Source organism: Malaya genurostris, chromosome 1 (genome assembly GCF_030247185.1).
Source record: "Malaya genurostris strain Urasoe2022 chromosome 1, Malgen_1.1, whole genome shotgun sequence".
NCBI classification, from domain to species: Eukaryota; Metazoa; Arthropoda; class Insecta; order Diptera; family Culicidae; genus Malaya; species Malaya genurostris.
The window spans coordinates 106049955-106057119 of record NC_080570.1 but is presented as its reverse complement, the minus strand read 5'-3'; positions in this window follow the sequence as shown (position 1 = coordinate 106057119).

The following is a 7165-nucleotide window of genomic DNA, read 5'->3' as shown; positions in this document are numbered from 1 at the left end:
CAATTTTTTTAATTAACAACTTGGCACATGTCGCTGTCCATAGCACGATTAATTCCGTTTTTACCATTTTACTCGTTTTTAAATAACTGCACAATAGCTCTGAGGAACGCATGTCACACTCACGTGATTTGAATTGTCGGGTCTGGTAAACGAAACGGTGTATGAATGATCGGAGCTGTGATGGTAATTTAATTTAGTTTAATTTAATTTAATTGCACGAAACCACTAACAATCTACTCAAAATGAATGAATCTAACTTATATGGTTTATTTGCTAATTAACTATCTACCTCTAACATCTCTTCGAGGTAGCATCACATTAACGATACTTACAATTCTAAATCTTCAAATCTATAATGTAAAATCATTTACGACTGAGATTAATCTGTAACCATTTTGCTTGTTTCTATAGTGAGGATATATAATTGCAGAAAACCCCGGCATTCGATGGATCATTTGTTATACTCAGTTTAGTACAAAATATCCATAACTGGTCTCGAGAGTATACCAATTTGTGAGTTTTGTTTTTTTATGGTCGAGTGAACTTACTTCGGTCATCGGTAATCGAACAACGTTGATTGCTCATATTCAAGGTTATTTCATAAGCAGTTGATATGTTTGAATGAATAATACTCTGTTTTACCCTTAAGCATAGCACGAAATACTTGAGAAGAATGGAGCTTAAATCGAACAAACTTCATTTGCATTTCGAAACTCTACTCAACAAATTGATTGGAACGATTTTTTTGCTACTATTCTGTTGCATTCATTATTAGTGTTGTTGTTGATCATACCGATGTTATCACTCTGGAACTCAATACACAGTGAGACTGGTGCACTCAATAACACCGAACTGCAGATGCTTTCAAATGATGGAACGCCATAACTTCCGTAGAGAATTCCCGTTCGAGAATATTTTCCATTAGGATAAATAAATAATTTTTTTTTCGGTATTTTAACGATATCAAACTAACTAGAGATTATAAGAGGAGAAAGAATATGAAATCATAGAGCCATAGTACTCAAGGAAGAGCAAGGATGTGAAGAATAAAGTGCGGAAAAGTGAGACGTGACAAGGGTCATTTAAGTAAGCAGAAGGCTTCTCGTATCTAAACTTTTACCTTCTACCAGAGGAGTCGAACTTAGGCATCCTAAAGATACGAGTCATCCGAGTCTCTGATATGTCAGAAAGTAAAGGCAAAGGTCGTTTGCCATTTACTGTCCGAACCGGCAAAAGTAAAGTTACGAGAAGTTGTCACATTCTGCCCACGACGGTTTCTCACACAATGTGTTTCATTGTGTTGATATTTTTCTCATCTCTATACAGTTAGTTATAACACCGGAATGGAAGATTTTGTCCGAAACTATTGCTTGAGTGCCTGGAGTTGTAGCGTATGGCTATGCGTCCCAGAGTGCAAGCGGCGCACGGACACTTAAATACTTACTTACTTAAATGACCCTTGTCACGTCTCACTTTTCCGCACTTTATTCTTCACATCCTTGCTCTTCCTTGAGTACTATGGCTCTATGATTTCATATTCTTTCTCCTCTTATAATCTCTAGTTAGTTTGATATCGGTAAAATACCGAAAAAAGTAAAAATAACTGACTGACCAGAAGTCATAAATTAAAAAAAAGTAAAAAGTAAATAAATAAAGAAAGAATAAATTTCGCCAACAACGAGTGCCGCGAGCTTTGCACGATGTAACTATCTTTTGCAATGTATTCATCTTATAAATATCGTTAAAGAGATCCCCTACTTCAATCAATTAGTAATGAACAATAGTTGGTCTCTCGAATCCAGAAATTTAAATGAAAATTTTTATTAATGAAATTGGAAAATCTTGGTTCAAAAAGTACAGGCCGGGCAAAATATTGTATACTATAATTTGACCACTTTGTAATCCGGTGATAGTTGTATGTAACAAAACACAAAGTTTTAAAATTTTAAACAATACAAATTTTGTTTATAACATTGTGAAGCTACTATTTTGATTGAAGAAGGTTCAAATTTCATGGGTTTACTTTTACCCGCATTGACGAAACTACCCATGCAGCATCAATCGTTGTAACCCATGAGTCAGTAGGCAACATTTGGCAGCTCTATCTGTCGATCTCTAGCCGTGCTGGCAAAAACAGTGAAGCAACTCATACAAGGTTCCGGATGACTGACGACCCTGAGCGACAAGAAGCTCCAAAGGAAGCTGAAGAGGAAGACTGATAGAAAAGTGGCTACATCGCTGCGAACGCTTAGACAGGAGGTTGGTGCAACCGGCCAAGCAGTGAAAAAGTCATGACGTATTTGAACATACATGTCAGAAAGTGGAAGTCGCGTCCAAGTTGGTTTCGGAGCTGCAGGCAAAGTCGCAGCGACGGCGGCTGAATAAGATGGCCAACTCGATTTTCCCGGCGAATCGCGACGTGGCTGTGATGATGGGCGACGTGACCCCTCTCCCCCTGGATGGCAAAGACTGGCAGGGTACTTCGTATTTTACTTCCCTCGCGAAGGAAGTTTTCCAAGCAAGTGCTACTGTGGCTTGTCACGAAACTGACGAGGAATTGATAAATAAAACGAAGAAAGAGCTTAACATCAAGCCTACACGCAGTGTTGGTGATTGCCGATAATTTGACAGAAGCTGCTCAATATTTTTCAATATTGTATACAACATTTTCAATCCAGTAGAAGATGCTACAAGAACTCGGGTCGCTCAATGCATGAACCGTGAGAGAATCTTTCTACATTTCTTCGCTCCACTTCATACACTGAGTATTTCACGGCCCTTAAAAAAATTACAGTCTGATAATGATCGGTGCTGTGCAGTGATGTCCGAGCTCAGCACACGAGCTGCTCTATACCTGCAGTGTGTGCCTATTAAACTCGTGTGCTGTGCTTTTCAAACCAGACTCATGAGCGTGTGCTATTTGTGTAGTCCACCTACTGACAAGAGACAATACAATACACTATGTGCTTAAAAATTTAATTATATCATTAAATTAAAAAAAAACGGACACCCAACTCACCTCGTGAGCTGGCGCATGAGTCAGCTCACGAGCTAGCTCCCCGTTCCAGCTCATGAGCCAGCAGATGAGCCAGCAGATGAGCCAGCAGATGAGCCAGCAGATGAGCCAGCATCGCGAGCTGTTTCTTCGAAACATACGACTCTCGATCTAGTAGCAACACGGCACACGAGCATGTGCTTCAGACTTCGAGTCCGTGTTTTTGAAAAGGTACAGAACACGGACTGTATGAGAGCTGGCTCGTGTGCTGGGCCATCACTGGTGCTGTGTGGAATTTACCAAGAGAGAATCGCAAGTTGACAATTATCGCAGAAAATCGAATCGATGACTCGACTTGATGATTCTCATACTAGGTTGCAATATTTCAAAACCGTGTTGTGGAGCATTCACATACATTTTCATACAACTTATACAAAGGTTATACGAACATAGTTAGAATAAGCGGCAATAGTAAAATAATTCTACCACAATTATCACCTGCTCGTATACAATCGGATAACGAAACGAGAATAAGCGACCGTTTGTTGCTTTAGAGCGAATCCCCACAACAGCGTGCTAACTCGTGATGCTCAGACGGGTCATTGAGAGAAACTCACTCTTGCACTGGTGTCCGTTCTATGTTATATGAACCATGCCGGTTTTTTGTTGCTGCGATGATATCCTTCTCTCTTTGATGGTACTGATTGAACAGTGTGAAGAGTTGCTAGAGAGCGTTCTTGGATACGATAAAAGCCATCCTTGCCTACTCGTACGTTTTCGTCCGTCATGGTGAATGTTGCGTTTAACTGCCGGTTAAAGCCGCTCGTAAAGGCGTAGAATTTATTTGCAAGTAACTAAAATAATTACCTTTCATGGGAAATTTATCAAAACCAGCTTTATAACCATCCGAAAAAAGTCCGTTTTTTTTACTTCCTCATATAGAAAGGCTGTACAATCATCGTGAAAACCGTGACAAATATTGTCACTCATTTTTCTCTTAGATTGCTGAACGCATCATTACACCACTAGGTGGATTAAAACAGGTTTTTAATGCAAACGTTATTCGAATTTCTACAAAATGTGTATCACCTATTAAAATCGATAACAGTACACGCAGTTTTACAAACAGAAATCAGCCGATCGTTTATAAGCCAAACACACTTTTCAGATAATAGTACTCGAGAGTTTTCTCTTTGAAAAGACTTAGACTTTATCAAGTGTTGTATGTTCGAGCCCCGACTTAGAACAATTCTTAGTGTCCATTCAATGTTTTCGTACGCTAAGAATCGGCTACGAAGTCTGTTGAAACAGAACATTGCTTGTTTACGCATCATTTTATTATTGAGATGGCAAAATAATTCTTCAACTTGGTAAATAGCTTGTTTTGCTATTATTCCGCAATTTAGAGATAATATAATTAATTAGATATAAGACCTTAAAAAATTCCCTATCTTTACGTTTCGTCTTAGACTCGTCAGTGCAGAGCAGTTCAAATTGAACTGCTTACTGCGAACTTAAACAGTTCAATTTGAACCGCTAAGCAGACGTAAAGTTCAAATTGAACTGTTTAAGTTCGCAGTAAGCAGTTCAATTTGAACTGCTCTGCACTGACGAGTCTAAGACGAAACGTAAAGATAGTGAAATTGGTTATGTGCCCTAGCACAAAATAAGGTTAACCCCTAAATGACTTAAAAAATTGTTAAAAAATTTTGATAACTTATGAAGAAGTATTTTATTGAAATTAGAAAAACTTCAAAAAAAATTCACATTTGGTGTGATATTCGTTGAAATTTTGGATTATACAATGTACAAACTTAGTGAAATAGTTATTCATCGGTTTATTTTACTGTGTCATAGATTTGGTTTGCATCAAACATAGAAATATACTTTTCGAAATCGTCGATCGTATTTCCTTAAAATAATCCAAATACATTTTGAGTTTAATCACTGTATTCGACAACGCAATGTTACTGTGCTATTGTTTTGGTGTTGGAAATACTTTAATTAGATATGCTCATGCGGGTGACGATTTTAAATATTCTATTTAGTTATTTTAGCTCTTAATTCAACCTCACGAATAACAGTTTAAGCTCATTTGCGCTTTTCAGACAAGGACATAATAAGGTATGATTTAACTATTTGCTTCTGATCGGGGTGTAATGACAGGGCTTTGCTTTGCTTTGAAATCAATTCGTAGTGTTATAAGAAACATTCCGATATAAGCACCTGATAAATCGTTTCTGGAAGTGTTAATTCATTACATGAAGAGAGTTGCCACGGAAATTCATCGTATTTTAGTGGTAGTCTAAGGTGAACTTGCCTTTGCTAAGCAAACATACAGGAAGTAATTTGCGAGGTACAAAAATGGGAATTTTAACCAGTAAGAAAGGGTTCCGTTCCGTGTAACCAAAAAATTTGAAAGATGAAGATATGATGACGTTACTCGATGATGACCCGTACCAAAAACTTCTGGAATACTACACATCACTTGGACTCAACATATTGACGTTCGGAATATGACCTGAAGCCATGGTACAAATCACGAAAAAGTAATTTACTTCATGTTAATGAAAAACCTTATGTTTCGAAAGTCGTAAAGACTTAATTGGAAACGCTGATGTTCAGCCACACCCGCCAAATTCATCACCCGTCGGTTCTATTGCGGCCTGGCAGAACTTTTGTTGATCCGTCAGTTTCTTCTAGATCCGACACTGCCGGAAGAGGCACATACAGGTGGCAACCCTATTATATAGGGCAACGGCTCCCTATTTCATCTTATTTGTAAGGATGTTTCCTCAAAAACCCTAGTTAGCCACTAAAATCACTATAACTTTCTCATATTTCTGCTTCATTCGCCTTGCTCCACATTGAGAATTGATTCACATTTCTTAAAAATTTATCTAATATTCATGAAACAGCTAAAACTAAAAAAATGTGTTCACTACTTTGCTCCTAATTTCATCTTAATGGGTTTTTATTTATCCTATCGTTGGTTCTATATTCATCCTATTGATTGGCAATGGAGATAGCATTCAAAATAAAATATTTCACTATTACATTCTCAGTTTTAAAATGCCAATAATTTTCTTAAAAGGGCCAAATGCCAACTGCTAGACAACACAAAATATTTTTAAACTCAGTTTTAAATCATTTCGACTTTTTCCTAGGTCGTTTCCGTATCCTCTCGTTTCACGTTCAATATTCCACTATAAGGCTAATCTGGAATGGCCCTTCTAAAGTATGAAAATATCAGATGGATAGCCGACGAAACACACACACTTAACAGCGTTATGTTGACATATATTGGAATGAAACCAGTGCTACTAGATTTGCACAATGGTTATTTGATTAGTATTTAACACGCTCTTTCTGGTATTATTCGAAGCCGAAACAGTTTTATTGACGTATAAATATAAATGATATAAATGAACTAATGTCACGGATACACATTTCTGTTTTATAACATTATGAGAAAACTAGGCAACCTTGCGATTCTAAATGAGATCTCGGTTGATTTTTCATTAAGGCGTTTAAGCAAGTGACAGTTTCTCTTCAACCACTCTCTCTTTCGATTATTGTGATGTGTTAAAAAAGATTTTCTTTTATTTCACTACTCTGTTTGAAAGTCGAAAGTTTCGGGTATAATTTTGTGCAAAGAGTTGAGTGATAAACGTGGAAACCGTTTGGTAATTAATAGAAGAGAATGTAAACAAAGAGAAACTGTCAGTTACTTATACGCCCTAATGAAAAATCAACCGAGAGATGAAAACAAAGCTCAGTCAAGTGAATTAAGTAAAAAATTTTCATCTCATATTTTTCGAGACTTTTATGGCTTGTATGGTAGTTTTAGAAGTTTTTAATCGTTAATTAAACAAGTGGCAATTGAACTTTACTATTTATGAAGTCATCCAACATTCAATAGTGGTGTAATGTGAAATAGTGATCATGTTTCGAGACGAATCGATTAGTGTATATTCAGAAACGTAACGAACTGTAAAACGAGACGAAAATGTTTCCTAAATTGAAAAGTGAGTTTATTTTTAATAAAAAGAACGATCACTGAAGGGTTTAAAACCATTTTTTTTTCAATAGGTAAATGTGATAATAGCTTAAATAAACATTTTGAAACATTTCACAGTTCAGTTCAGACGTTAAAGGATATGATTCATG